The sequence below is a fragment of the Suncus etruscus genome, chromosome 10 (genome assembly GCF_024139225.1).
Source record: "Suncus etruscus isolate mSunEtr1 chromosome 10, mSunEtr1.pri.cur, whole genome shotgun sequence".
Taxonomy (NCBI): domain Eukaryota; kingdom Metazoa; phylum Chordata; class Mammalia; order Eulipotyphla; family Soricidae; genus Suncus; species Suncus etruscus.
Genome location: NC_064857.1, coordinates 26,731,175 through 26,747,221, shown reverse-complemented (window position 1 = coordinate 26,747,221; position 16,047 = coordinate 26,731,175). Strand labels below are relative to the sequence as shown.

Below are 16,047 nucleotides of genomic sequence, written 5' to 3'. Positions count from 1 at the left end.
CCAAAAAGCAGATACTTTTCAACCATGTAGTCCCTGCAGTATGTCTAAAATTAAGTGACAGAGTTAAAAGACCAGTTATTTTATATATAATAACCAGAGTTATTATACCTACCCTGAAAATCAAAGAAACTTTCACAAAGCTGATATTGAGTGTGTAAGTTTTTCAGGATCAGCAGGCAATGTGGAGAAATATTCAACATGAAGGCAACATGAAGAGGCCAGGGAAGAGAAATTAGTTGTAGTTGATGCTAGAGTCAATATTGGGAGACCAGAGATTTAAAGAGGACCCAGGCATAACTATGCTGATACTTAATGCTCTGGTGCTGACTCAAGCCAAACTCAAACTCATGCATGCACTAGTTTGTTTTATATATAATTTCAGATGGAGATAATCTTGGGCATCTTAGACTAAAAAGTAGCTGAGCTATATCAGTAAAATATTGTTTGGTTCGATATTTGTTGGGTTTTTTTTTATTCCCAACACATTCATCTAAGTTATAGAAGCATTGTAGTTCCAAACTCCTTAACTCTCCAACTCCACCACTTTCATGATTAGACTTATCAATGAGAAGACAAGCACTGAAAATGTAGATGTAATTTGAGTTCTGGAAGACCTAGCATTCAGCAGGAAGTATAGATGAGGCAAAAAAAATGGTATTACCAAAAATGAGGAAAGCAGCAAGTAGCTATTGTTGTAAGTACTTGAGAAATGCTGAGGGTCAAAGCAGTGTGTGTGGATATGAGAGCACAGATTACAGAGACACTTAAATGATAGAACATCCTCAACCTGAGGACTACAACCATGGAAAGAAGGAACAAAAATAGCTATAATTTTAATATGGGATTGGATAAATGGATAGCTTTAAAGGAATGCCATAAAATAATAGATATACCTTTTACAAAGAACAAATGAATTATTTGGGGAACATATAGGGTTGAAGTATCAGGAAAGATTAGGCTACAATGCTGAGTAAAGTTAAAATTAGGTTTTATTGATAGATTTTAAGTACAAAATATGTATATTATGATATAAGTTATGTAAAGTATATAGAGTATATATACTTTATACAGAGATGTATATAAAATATATATTAAATAGCTAAATTTTTCTTTGGAATTTTGAGGAGAAACATAAATACTGGGTTTGTTTTTGATTACCCCTCCCAGAATTTTAGTATCAGACTGGGATCTGGGGTTTCATTCTGTATCTCTGTTATTGAGTGAATTATTTTCCCATTAAACTTCACAACAGGAAGGCCATGTCTAGGGCAGTCTAGCTAATAGTTATGTGTGTGCTCAAAAGGAGTAACTGGTACTTCCTCTGAGTCTTCAGAAAGCAACAGTGACCAGGAAAAAAGATATGAAACTAGTAGAACACTTATTCGTAAATATACATTCATAAAGAATGAATGCTTATTCATGAAGAAGCAGCCCTTTTCTTGGCAAGGATTTTTCACTCTCTTTGAATTGGGGGGCCCATTCAGAGACTAGAGTAAAGGAGATCATTTTAAAAGCAAGGAAATGACTTCTTACTCTGCTATTCATTAGCTTCCAGTCATTTTGATCTTCATGGTGACTGACCAGAGATGTTCTCCTGTGTTTAAAGATCGTGTAATAGGGAAGGAGGGGCAAACAATATTTGCAAATTTTTTAAAGAAGATAACTAATTTTAATATTTAGAATGAATACAAAACAATCTGCCTAGACTGGCAGAAAACTTAAACCTTTTCATCCTTGAGATCTGATTCCTTGATAAACTCAGTTTTCTTGTGCCCTTTACCCTTTCTCTGCTTAGCGTTTAAGTTTTTATGGCTAGGCTTTCTCTTAGATTTCCTGGATTTCAGAGTTTGTACTCTACCATTTATAACAAAAGTGGCTTAGCTTCAGAATTCAAAAAGTTGGGCTATTTTCTTTCATGGGTAAATGGTTTTAACACATTCAAAATAGATATAAAACTATTTCTACTTCAAAATAGAAAGATAGTGATTGGTTAAAATCTAAATTTCATCTTGCTTCTGTGGCCCACTTCAAAATGACCCAAACTTCAGAAGTTATCATTGACTTTGAAATGATTCAAAATGCTAGTGCTTTGTTTTTATTTTTTTTGCTGAAAAGCTTGTTATAAAACAAATAGAAAATTATTCCAAAATGGACTATACAAAATAATTAATAATTATACTCTTAGAAGAAGAGAAATTTGCATCATGGGAACCATTTATTTATTTTGGCTTTGGGGGAACCATATAAGACGCAGGGGATTGAACATGGATTGGCTTTGTGTACAGTAAATTCCCTACTCACTGTACCACTGGTCCAATCCCATATGGAAGTTTTTTATTTCAAGAAAGGTATGAGGCATATTTTTTGTTTTGTTTTGGTTTTTTTGTTTTTTGGGTTTGGGGCCACACCTGGTGACACTCAGGGGTTACCCCTGGCTATACGCTTAGAAATCGCTCCTGGCTTGGGGGACCATATAGGACGGCGGGGGATCTAATTGCTGTTTGTCCTAGGCTAAGGCCCATAAGACAGACTCCTTATGCCCTGCACCACCGCTCCAGCCCCAGGGTATCAAACATATTTAAGGAAATTTCCATTGCATAATTTAAAATAATGAAAGTTTACAGATATTATGTGGTGTGAATAATTCTTTATTAAAGTTATACTGATAATCTTAGTTTCATAAGCAAGCCCTATGTTCCTTCACTATCTTTTTGGGTTTACTGACAGAATGACTTACTGCAGATTGAGTATTGCCCAAGCCACTATGATCTATTCGGAGTGAAGTAGATGCAGCCTGCTGTGCTGTCCTCCAAATACCTGAATCAGAAATACTGCTGGATTTTGCTTCAATTTTATGCTCCACAGAAAGCTGGAAGTCTCCCAATTCTCACTTGGGTTTGGCTTCCTGTTCACATGTTTTCTGGTCCCATGTCATTGTGCATGAAGTAATAGTCCCACATGTGAGCACCAGCCACAATGGCAAGACTTGTGTGGTTCAGTGCAAGTTTTCTAATGAGTATATTTTGGACCATCCAACAATTCTTGAGGGAGAACATTTTGGAGCTGATTGTTTCCAAGGTGAAAAGAGCAAGGACAGAATACATTTACGCAACAAGCCATTTTGAAGAGACAATTAATGGGCAACTATCAAAAAGTATTCTTTTCCCTTACACATCTCTATAAATATATTTATGTATGTTGTATAGAAAAAAAATGCCTCCAATTCACGGTTTAAAAATATGTTACTGCTTCGACATTTCACTAGCAATGAATGGCACTAGTGTTTTCCACTGAGGACTTATTTAAATGATACCTCTTTGAAGAAGAACCTGACAAGTTTACAAATTTTGAGAGCTAGAAAATACAAGTCTGTTTCTGAACAATTGAGAAAGCCAGGACAGTTAAGTTCAATCATCTATTTGCTTTATAACAATGGATTTATAAGTAAATGCTAAGAGCAGTAACACACAAATGTAGAAAGAGAAGCCAAACCAAACTTTTGAAGTACAGCTCTTAAACTATTAAGCTTAACTTCCTGACATCTTATCAGCAGGTGAAATTCTGGCACACACCCACTCTTATTTGTGAATGTTAATGTCAAATTAATGGGCATATGTGCCAATGTTGTATAGAACAGGAAAAGATTTTGGAAGTCTTCCAACATTATCCTTTTATTTTATGAAAGGAAAGTGAGACTCCTAAGTGAGTTTTCTCAGTCTCTCTAAATACACTCCACATCTCTGCACACAAGATTTCCTGCATTTCTGAAAGAAAGGATTCCTATGAAATCTTTCACAAGCCAGACTAGTGTAAAAGAAGCAATTATCATTTATTTATATGGAAAAAAAGTGCAGCATTCCCAGACCTCAAAAACAACCAATCAAGGCATGTGAATAACACATAAAACTTACAATAACAAGAATAGGTAATAAAAACAAGAATAATGTGATACAAAACATGTTAAAAAAATAAGTAGTTCCTGAGGAAGAAGCTTGGTGGAACCAACTTCTTTTGCTTCCCTACATCCCTATCCAGAGAGCAGCTGCTACAAAACATGTTCATCCCTATTTGCTTGTGACTTCGGCCCTTCATATCTTTCAGTTGGTAAGAACAGGAACAGACGACATTCTGTAATGCCAGTATCATATCACACTTTTTTTTTTTATTTTGGGGAACATTTATAATGTTGGAATGTGGAAACAAAACGTACAACCCCCAGGATGTTCTGGGATGGGTCTAAAGGCACTGGGCTGGGTGTGCCCGATTACAGAGCATGGTGTAATGGGTGGAGAAGTTGATCAGATGTCGGAATGGAAAGAGCAGAGATAAGGTAGTGTGGGAGGCAGAGAACAGCTCAGCTTCAGGGACCCTGACACAGAATTTTTGTGTGTGTGTGTGGGGGGGGTATGGGTCACACCCAGCAGCGTTCAAGGGTTACTCCTGGCTCTATGTCAGAAATCACTCTTGGCAGGCTCGGAAGACCATGTGGAATGCTGGGATTTGAACCACTCTTCTGCATGCAAGGCAAACCTGCCTCCATGCTATCTCTCCAGACCCCTGACAAAGAATCTTTCTGTAAGAACGAAGCTTCCAGAACAGAGGCTTGGTTGGAGAATTGTACACTCTTAACTTGAAATTCTTGGGCCAGTTCTGAGATAGTGTGAATGGTTATATTTAGAAAACTCAGCTTTGCCTATTATCCCTGAGTTTCTTCTCTCTTATTTATTGATATACAAGTATGTTCATCAGTGAAGTCATAAAAAAAAGCTTCAATTGCAATACTTTAATATTTCATGGGCAAGACTTTTCCAATGTGACATTTTTTCATTAGTGTTAATGAAAAGGTTATGCTGTTATATTGCATCTTTTTTCTTTTTTATTTCTTCTATCTTGTATTTTCTTTTAAGATATGTACTGTATCTTTTATTTCCTTCCCTATCTTGCATCATATACATACTTATTATTTCTGATTGGTTTGGGGGACCAAACTCAATAGTGCTCAGAGCTTATTCCTGATTCTGCTCAGGGATCATTTCTAGTAGTGCTTAGGGAACCATATGCGATTTCAGGGACTGAATCAGGTCAACAGCATACAGTCTTCCATCATATTCATATTTATGTATAATCTGTATATGCTAAAATATAGGTTGCAAGACTGTGACATCAAAAATGAGAGGTTTTCTTTCACTTATCCAAATTGATTTTGTTAGACACTATACCTTTCAACTATCATAAATGCAGAACCAAAACATTTAACTACTTATAAATAGATTATTACTTATCAAGCAATAAGTTGTAGTGATTTTAGATTTTATGATTAACCACATTTCTCTTTAAAGAATCTTATAATCTGAATTCAACATCACTCAACTTTTAAACTTGGAACACTTTGTAAACTTTTACAGAGGAATTCTTGATTGGTTTTATTTAATTTAGTCAAAGAATAATATAAAAGGAATCTAATAGAAAGTTTTTCCCTTGATGAAGAAAACTAGAGACAATTTTTACAAAGGAACTGATTGCCCACCAAGCTTTAAAGTCATTTGTTTGTGAGTGATTGTAAGAAAATCAGTGTAGGAGGTAAGGCGTTTGCCTTTCATGCAGAAGGTCTTCAGTTCGAATCCCGGTATCCCATATGGTCCCCCGGGCCTCCCAGGAGCGATTTCTGAGCATAGAGCCAGGAGTAACCCCTGAGCAATGCCGGGTGTGACCCAAAAAGAAAAAGAAAAGAAAAGAAAATCAGTGTAAAGGGGCTGGAGAGATAACACAGTGGTAGGGCATTTGCCTTACACGCAGAAGATTCAGGACAGAAGGTGGTTCGAATCCCAGCATTTCATATGGTCCCCCAGGCCTGCCAGGATCGATTTCTGAGTGCAGAGCCAGGAGCAAGCCCTGAGGGCTGCCGGGTATGACCCCCAAAAAAAATCAGTGTAGCTGAAATATGAAGAATATTATTCTTTATGATGGCCTCCTTAGAAAAGCTGTGAAATAGCTACAGTGAACAATGAGAAAAATAGGTGATAAAGGACACCTGACAGCACTTTCGTTTTCCTTCATTGTAGGTGCTGACAGCCACCCAGGGTCATCTAGAGAAGGTGAAATTGAGAAATGACATGCAGGATCTCTAAAACAGAATAACTGCAGAAAATCTTCCAAGGTACTCATATCACATAGGAAATTAATCTCTTCATTAATGACACCCAGCATTGCCAGAACTTTCCATGTCTCTTAGGTGGGGAACATTTCATGGGAAGAGAATTGTAAAATCTTGCAGAAACAGAAGCGTCAGGCTTCTATGACTTTCTATAACAATGTCTCATAATGATAGAGTGAAAAGGGGCTTTAACTATGGCAGATCCATTTGATAAGCCTAATCTTTATCATCACAAAAGTGAGAATCCAAAGCATCCAATTATCTTTAACCTTATGAGTGGAACAGTAGACAGATCACTTGTCTGGTGGGCATCTTGCCTTCATAGTTTCCTATTGTCTTGAATAGATCTTAATGCTAATTGTGGTGTGGGATCAGGAATGGTTACGGGGTCCCAGTTTTACCAATGCAACCTTCGCAATATATTGTGTAATATTTTGCTTTGTTTTGTTGGTTTGGGGACCACCATCAGCTGTAGTCAGAGGGCTACCTGAGTCTGTGCTCATGGCTCATTCCTGGTAACCCTCCTGCATGTAAAACCTGTATAATTTACCTACAGATGTATTCTCTGGGGCTATGTGTTACATGAGTTTGCACCTTTGTGAATCTTCTCAAATGTTAACATTGAAGTTTGTTACATTTCATCCCAAATCAAAATTAACCACTGGAGATTTAACTAAGGGAAACATCCCTTAATCTCAGTTCTTTCTTGCTGGATTTTCTTCATTCAAGGCCTTCTGTTGGCTCACTTTGACTTTGATAAATTTTCTACTCACCAAAAGGTTTTCAAGCCTTACACAAAGTCTTTCACAAGCGTGGCCTGAATTTCAGGGTTGTGTTTTAAAGATGAGTTTATCTTGTTTCTCTTTCTAAGAATTAAATACTACATCTTCATATAGCAACTAGCTTGTGAAGAAGAGAAAAAACTAGGTTGTTTGGAGCCTGGGGTTAATTCTTGACATTAGTTCTTTAACATGAAATATGGGTATTGGCAGTTTTTCTATACTTCTAGGACTTTGTAAGAGGTTTGGGTGACCCTGTAATGAATGATTGAGTATGGATCCCCATTTACTGAGTATCCCCAGTAGCTTTGTTTTTTTTTGTTTTTGGGTCACACCCGGCAGTGCTCAGGGGTTACTCCTGGCTCTATGCTCAGAGATCGCCCCTGGCAGGCACAGGGGACCATATGGGATGCCGGGATTCAAACTATCATCCTTCTGCATGCAAGGCAAATGCCTTACCTCCATACAATCTCTCCGGCCCTATCCCAGTAGCTTTGTAATTAGATCCTCAAACTAAAAATAGTAAGAATAGACATATTGACATTTAATTTCTACTGTTTAAATTTGTTTTTTTTTTGGGGGGGGGAGCCACATATAATGGTGCTCAGGTACTACTACTAGAGATACTACTCATAGGATCATACACTACTGGGCGTTGAACCTAAGACTCACGCAGATTATGTGCTTCAGTCCTTTAAACTATCTCCCCAGCTCTGTCTTTAATTCTAAACTCCAAACTGAAGAAAAATATACTTCAAATATTTGAAAGATTTCTAAAGATGAATAAATTTGATGAGCAATAATTATTAATAATTATTCATTTTCTTGACTCAATCTTTATATCCCTTTCCTTTATAAAATTTTAGTCCAATGTATAATTCTTCCCCCTAAGAAAACAGAGAGATTAGTGCCTTCAGGATCAGGCTATTGAAAATTAACTATAGGGGGGCCCGGAGAGATAGCACAGTGGCGTTTGCCTTACAAGCAGCCGATCCAGGACCAAAGGTGGTTGGTTCAAATCCCGGTGTCCCATATGGTCCCCCGTGCCTGCCAGGAGCTATTTCTGAGCAGACAGCCAGGAGTAACCCCTGAGCACTGCCGAGTGTGACCCAAAAACCAAAAAAAAAAAAATTAACTATAGGAAAGTCTAAAAAAATCCTATAGAATGCCGGAGTAGTGGTGCAAGCAGTAGGGCATTTGCCTTGCACGCACTAACCTAGGAAGGAGTACGGTTCAATCCCATGGCACCTCATATGGTTGCCAAGTCAGGAGCGATTTCTGAGTGCAAAGCTATGAGTAACCCCTGAGTGTCACAGAGTGTGGCCCAAGAAGGCAAACAAACAAAAATGTCTAAAAAATAACCTTATACAGAAGTCACTCTCTATCTTCCCAAGTGATCATTGGAGATGTGATTTCTCAAAGTATTTGTCTTAGTTTCTTTTGTGCTATGAAGAGGGCCCGTTTTTGAGTTCTATATTATTTGTTACCTGGTAGCAATCTTTTATTTCAGAGTAACTTTCATTGAATAAGTAACATCACTTTTTTTGTTTCTTCATTTGTTTCTTTTTGTTTTGTTTGGGACCATATCCATCTTTTCTCTGGGTTTATTCCTCACACAGTACAGAGGATCACTCCAGGCAATGCTGTGGAGGGGGCTATATATGGTGCCAAGGATTAAACCAAGGTGTGAGGCAAGTGTAAAGCAAGTACCATCTGTATTCTACTATTCTGACCCTTAATATTATAATTTCCAGGACTATATACTTTATTTTTAATATATCTTCATAGAGAGAAAAGAGAAATAAATATAATTAATATAATATTGAAACAAGTGAGAATCACATTTAATAGCATAACACTTTAAAATCTCTACTCCCTTATGAAAAGTAGCCTCCAATCTTTTTCCATTTTTGAACTGGAAAATTCAAATTTATTTATTTATTTTTGGTTTGGTTTGGTTTGGTTTTTGGGGCCACACAGATGATGCTCAGGGGTTATTCCTGGCTATGCACTTAGAAATTGCTCCTGGCTTGGGTGACCATATGGGATGCTGGGGGAGCGAACCATGGTCCATCCTAGGTCAACCGCAAATTTAAAGTATAAACAGCTGCCAGCTGCAAGATTCCTTGACCACCCCATGCAGTTCTATCATTTGGATTAGATAAGATAGCTGTGTCACTTGTTACCACATCTGTATTCAAATCTCCATAATCCTCTTACTAATAAATTTTTATAGAAAGGTAAGAGCTCTTGCTATGTGTGGGATCAGTCAAGATCACTTTAATGGACCTTAGGGTTTCAAAATGCTGGCTAGTGCAATTTTGATTGCCTCTGTTTATGTCATCTGGGTATATAGTTTTTTTTATTGACTATTTTTCCAGCTTTAAAATTGCATACCTGCAGGTCACTGAATTTGGCATTACCTTTTATACAAGAAACAGAACCAGAAGATGTTATTAGTAAATATCAAAAGCTGTCTATGGGTCTCTCTCCTGATTTTTCTAGTGCTGGAAGATTCTCTCTTGTTCTGATGAAAACAAGAACATATGGGCTGTAATCACATATAAGAAAACACCAAAAAGACAATTAAATTTCACAGCTTGGAAGAGATTTGGAGGGGTTTTGTCTGAAATGTTCACACCTGTGGAGCAGACTCTTACTTTTTGTGAAGCTTAGTTTTCAGCTGAAATAGACCTGCTAAAATCTGAATGACCATTCTTGTACCTTCTGGCTTCTCAAACTATTCTGTCAGACAAGGTTTGGTGGACACAGATGGGATAATTTGGAGTAGAGACTATGCTAATAAGAAAATTAAGACCTTCATTAGCCTCGTTGATACTTAATTTGGAATAACAGTTTTTATCATAAGCATGCTTTAGCCTGCCACCCTAGGTACCTTTTTTCCTATTACTTTAATTATTTAAGTTACTCAATATATTAATTTAAATTTAAGTAATTTGTAAGTTTGTCCACGGGCTATAGTAGTAAACTGCATATTTTCAAATAACCATTTTCAGATGTGAACCATAAAAAACCTCTAGAATTAGCCTCATCATGGTATTCAATGAGCATATAAAACTTTCTTCAGAATATAAAGAGCAAGAACTGAGGGAATTTAACAGATTTTTTTTTATCCCTTTATGATCACTCTTAACTTTAAACATTCTCTTTAAGCTGTATGATTTATTACACAGACTCCTCATGTCAGTTAGTGGGATGCATTTATTGTAAAATAATGTGCTAATTAATATGAAAATTTGAATCCAAATAACATCATCCAAGCCTCTAGTCTTTCTATGTAAACATACTCTAATAAAATTATAGACAATTTACACAATCTAATAATTTATTACAAGCAGAAATTACATAGTAAAAAAAGAAATTACATAGGGCATTGCCTCGTAGTTTACATAACTGGAAATCTAGAGAGTGTTCTTTAATTCTAAGCTCAAACATAGGGCCTTACATATGTGAGGCATGCGCTATACTACCGAGTACTTTTTCTGTTTTGAAACTATAAAATCTTTCTCTTGTCTTTATATTAATATAATTGATAGTTTCTGCATTATCTTCACAATTCAAATTCAAACTAATGTATCTTGAGAAAAATACTCTTGTGCCATGTTAGTTCCTTTTTCAGAGATTGATTAATTCTATATACAGAGAAAGTATTTTATTTGCATCTGATTTCCAGTGGTAACATATACATTCACTTTTACTTTTCTTCTTTCAATTACATTCTAATTTAACCTTGTTCTTTGATTTCATGAGAACATCACAAATGCAAATGAAGGTTATATTTTCAAGGAAGATATACTTAAAATAATTAGGTGATAGGGCCAAATCTTATTATTAAAAATCTGTTGTCATTGAATTAATAGGATTAAAACAGAAGTCATTAATTGAAGCTTTTCTCAAAGATATTTTTACTGTGCTAGTGTTTATAATTGTAGAACTATAAAACAGGGCTTTTCAACACTGTCATCTGCAATTAGGAGAATGTGTAGAACTTAATGTTCTGTTTGGTCAGCCACTAGTCCTTGGATGCATTCAGGGATAGGATCTTTCTCTCTCTTCTATAGATTTTATAAGAATGTAAAATTGAAATGCTTTATACTGAGAATTCATTCTTTTATGATTTGGATTTCACATTTCTAGGTACTCTGGGATGTAGAAAAGTGCACACAACAAATGTGCACCTCAATTATTTCTGCTTTCTTTATTTATAAATGGATCATAATTTAATTGGAGGACCTTGAGAGAGGACTGTGATTTTAAAATTTTAAACTAACCCAAATATTTGCTAATATATATTGAGCATTATCTGAGGTTCTCAAATTTTTAAGGCATTGTTTAACTTTTGTGATTGTCTAGAATACTCTAAAGTTATCCAAGACCATTATCCAATATATTGACAATATTCTCTATAGTGCAAGTATTATTTTAAGAGCAGGCAGAGAACATCCAGCTAATAAAATCATGTATATGTCCCTAGAACATGAAGAGACAAATAAGTGTGCTTCTTATCAGCTACCCCTGGCCTATCTTCTTGTGCTGTATGACCCATAAATCATGTTACAAATATCCAAATAGTCCTTGGCAATAAAAAAAATTCCTGGGCCCGGAGAGATAACACAGTGGCGTTTGCTTCGCAAGCAGTGGATCCAAGACCAAAGGTGGTTGGTTCGAATCCCGGTGTCCCATATGGTCCTCCGTGCCTGCCAGGAGCTATTTCTGAGCAGACAGCCAGGAGTAAGCCCTGAGCAACGCCGGGTGTGGCCCAAAAACCAAAACAAACAAACAAACAAACAAAAAAATTCCTCATCCTTCTATAAGAAAATCTGCTTTTCTTTTGTGCAAGATAAGGATATTAAGCAAATCTCCTTATCACCATAAAACTAATTACAAGAGTAGTCACTTTTATATTTTTACTCCAAAGTCTAATTTTCCATTAAGAATTTATTACATTAAAATTTTATATTAAAAATAGTGCCCCTCGGGGCCAGTGAGGTGGCGCTAGAGGTAAGGTGTCTGCCGTGCAAGCACTAGCCAAGGAAGGACCGTGGTTTGATCCCCCAGCATCCCATATGGTCCCCCCAAGCCAGGGGCAATTTCTGAGCGCTTAGCCAGGAGTAACCCCTGAGCATCAAACGGGTGTGGTCCAAAAAACAAAACAAAACAAAAAAAAATAGTGCCCTCATACTTTTTTTTTCTTTTTGAGCCACACCCATTGATGCTCAGAGGTTACTCCTGGCTATGTGCTCAGAAATTGCTCCTGGCTTGGTGGATCATATTGGGTCCTAGGGGATCCAACCTCAGTCCATCCTAGGTTAGCACATGCAAGGCAAACATCCTACCGCTTGCACCACTGCTCCAGCCCCTACTTTGGTATTTTTATCATGGCATCTATTATTGCCTTTGAGAAAGTTGAGTCTTGCTGTTTTATGAAATTTTGTTATCACTGAAAAAAAATTTAAAATTTTTCTTAGCTTTTGAAATTTCATCAAGATATAGCTAATGTTAATTTTTAATTATTATTTAAATTAATTTATTTGTATACTAGGACCATTTCAAAGTAAAAATTTAGCTATTTTCAGCTTTAGAACATTTTCTATTTAGCTATTTTCAGCTTTAGAACATTTTCTATTAGTCACCAGAGTGGTCACCCTTTTCCTTTCTTTTCTTCCTTTTTTTGTTCTTTCCTCCTGGAAGCATCCTACACTAATAGCATGGAATATCTTCTCTGAATATTCTCTGAATACTATTCTCTGAATACTAATATTCTCTGAATAGTAATAGTATTATTAGTATGGAGTATCTTCTCTGAATATTTCTTTTCTATATTTTTATATATTTTTTCTATATATTTTCTCTTTGCTTTTCCCTGGTAGTTTTATTTATTTATTTATTTATTTATTTATTTATTTATTTATTTATTTTGGTTTTGGGCCACACCCAGTGACACTCAGGGTCATTCCTGGCTGTGTGCTCAGAAATCACTCCTGGCTTGGTGAACCATATGGGACACTGAGGGATCAAACCATGTTCCAGCCTAGTCTAGCACTTGCAAGGCAGACACCTAACTCATTGTGCCACTGCTTTGGCCCTATAATAATAATTATTATTATTGTTATTATTATTATTATTATTATTATTATTATTATTTTGGGCCACACCCGGCGGTGCTCAGGGGTTACTCCTGGCTGTCTGCTCAGAAATAGCTCCTGGCAGGCACGGGGGACCATATAGGAGGCTGGGATTCTGGATCGGCTGCTTGGAAGGCAAATGTCCCTGTGCTATCTCTCCGGGCCCTATAATACTGCTGAATTATTTTTAACTTTCATGATTACTTATACTTTTTCTTGATCCTGTTTGTATTTTTCTTCACTTTAATTTGCATAATTGAGCAATGAGTTATGTAAATTTGATATAAATAAACATATTTAACATGATGATTTGAAAGACAAGCAGACATTAAAGCTGCAAGGACAGAAATGTTGAGTAATTCTTCTGATCTATTTCCCATAGTAACATTAATCACAAAATTCTGCCAAATGCTTAAGAGTTGATTTTAGGTGTTTTATTTATGTATTTATGATATGACTTTATAAAATTTGGATGTATTTGTTCCTCTTTCCTTGATGAGCTGTCACAAATATAAAGTATTTTGTATTTAAAGTATATTTAGAGGAAACATATATGGAGTTCCTCAAATACAACCTATCATTACAATTAAATATTAAAAGCCTATGATAATGTGAATAGTTCCCTTCATATTGTGCTTTTCCCAGCACCTTATTTTATTAAAACTTATTATTTTTTTAGTTTTATGTTTCTCCCAGTAAGCTAATCCCAGTGTGTATTTCTTGATGGTTACTAAAATTCAAAAATATTTTGCAGTGAATAGAAGCTATAACTATGATAACAGCCAAGTATTTGATGCACTTTATTAAAAAATTAGAATTTTTTAGAGATAGAATGGAGGTAAGGCATTTGCCTTGCAGTTAAAAGGTTGGTGATTTGAATCCTGGCATCCCATATGATACCCTGAGTCTGCCAGGAGCGATTTCTGAGCGTAGAACCAGGAGTAACCTCTGAGCGCTGCCGGGTGTGACCCCCCCCCCAAAAAAAAACCCAAAAACAAACAAAAAATTAGAATTAAATATTATTACTAACAGTATCATTAAAAATAGAGTCTACAGGGGACAGTGCTAGCACAGCGGGTAGGGCATTGCGGCATGCAGCCGACCCTGAATGGACCCAGGTTTGATCCTCAGCATACTATATGGTCCCTCAGCCTGCCAGGAGTGATTTGTTTTTTGTTTGTTTTTGTTTTTGTTTTTGGACCACACCCGTTGACTCGCAGGGGTTACTCCTGTTTATGCGCTCAGAAATCGCTCCTGGCTTGGGGGGCCATATGGGACACCACGGTCTAGGCTAGGGCATGTAAGGCAGATAGATGCCTTACCTCTAGCGCCACTGCTCTGGCCCTTGCCAGGAGTGATTTCTGAGTACAGAGCCAGGTGTAACCCCTGAACACCGCCAGGCATGGTCCAAAAACAAAAGCAAAATAAAGTTTAAAGTACAAATCACTAACTTATAGAAATTTATTTTTTTCAAATGTCAGATGTAGTCATAGCTTTCTTTGTTTCTAAGTGTCCCTTCTGGGTTAAAGGAGAAGAATATAATTCACTTTCTCATTTGGAAATTCCTCTTAGCTTGAAAATATAAAGTTCCCTCTAGCTTTGGAAGTATTAAGTTAGGGTTTGTATGACCTGTATGAGCAATTGTTCCCATAACAACCAATACCTACATGTGACAAAAAATATTTCTCCATGATGGAATACTTTCTTTTTCCCTCCTGTACTCAGAGAAACAGTGTATGTATGACCTGATAGTGATGAGGCTCAGTAACTGGTATGGATGTCTGATTAACGTTAAAGAACAATAACCTTTCGAGTTCATTAAAGCCTTTGAGAGAGAGAGTTATATCACCAGCCAGGGGAATCTCTTAATATGGAAATCTCTCCCTAATTTTTCAGAGTTAAAGGACTACACGAGGAAAATGTAATAAACTATTTGAAAATACACCTCTAGGGGGCCAAAGAGATAGAACAGCGGTAGGGGCGCTTGCCTTGCACACAGCTGATCCAGGAAGGACGATGGTTCAAATCCCAACATCCCATATGATCCCGAGTGCCTGCCAAGAGTGATTTCTGAGCGCAGAGCTAGGAGGAACTCCTGAGCGCCGCCGGGTGTGACCCCCCCCCCATAAAAAAAAAAGGAAAAGAAAATATATCTCTAGGAGCTAGAGTGCCTGAATTTGTATCCTTGGGGACTTTACCTTACAGTGTACTGGGTTATCTTCATGAAGCTCATTGCCCTGGGACTAACAGATGCAAGACAAGTGTTGCTACTTCTGAATCATAACCCTGGCTTTTAATTTAATTTTTTTTGTGACTTGGTGCCCCTTTCTGAAAAATGGGGGCCAATAAGAATATTGACCTTTATTAGCTGTTTTGAAATTTAGGTAAACTCATTTTATATAAAGGCTTCAGGACAATGCCTAGAACTTGGTAAAGTACTTTTATACTTGACACATGTTAACTGATGTAATAATTTTAAGATACTTGTAGTGTATACAAGTCCCCATACGTGCATCCCCTAATTATTTTACACAGACATGCAATACACACACTCTAAACAAGCACAGCACCACGCCACAGAATCTGTAGTGAGGAAAGGATAGGCAGAAGCTACGCCTCACAATTTTTTTGTGTGTGTTTTTTTTTTTGTTTTGTTTTGTTTTTTGTTTTTGGGTCACACCTGGCAGTGCTCAGGGGTTACTCCTGGCTCTCCGCTCAGAAATCACTCCTGGCAGGCTTGGGGGACCATATGGGATGCCGGGATTTGAACCAATGACCTTCTGCATGAAAGGCAAATGCTTTACCTCCATGCTATCTCTCCGGGCCCTATGCGCCTCACAATTAACGAAAACAGCAGCACCTTTTATGCCTGCTGGTAAAAAGCACATTCAGGCATTTGCAATGTTGATATTGCTGAATGACATGATGAGCAGGAAAACACTTTGGGAATGTATTATCTGCATCAGTA

General features: G+C 36.9%; 1 protein-coding gene across 3 annotated transcripts in view; it reads left to right on the top strand.

The window, feature by feature from the left end:
• SULF1 (sulfatase 1) overlaps positions 1-16,047 on the top strand; it is a 184,912-nt gene that overhangs the window by 39,477 nt on the left and 129,388 nt on the right. For all 3 annotated transcript variants that reach the window (XM_049781800.1, XM_049781802.1, XM_049781803.1), the window contains exon 2: positions 6,063-6,157. The gene's annotated coding sequence lies outside the window, so the exon portion shown is untranslated. The remainder of the gene's footprint in view (positions 1-6,062; positions 6,158-16,047) is intronic.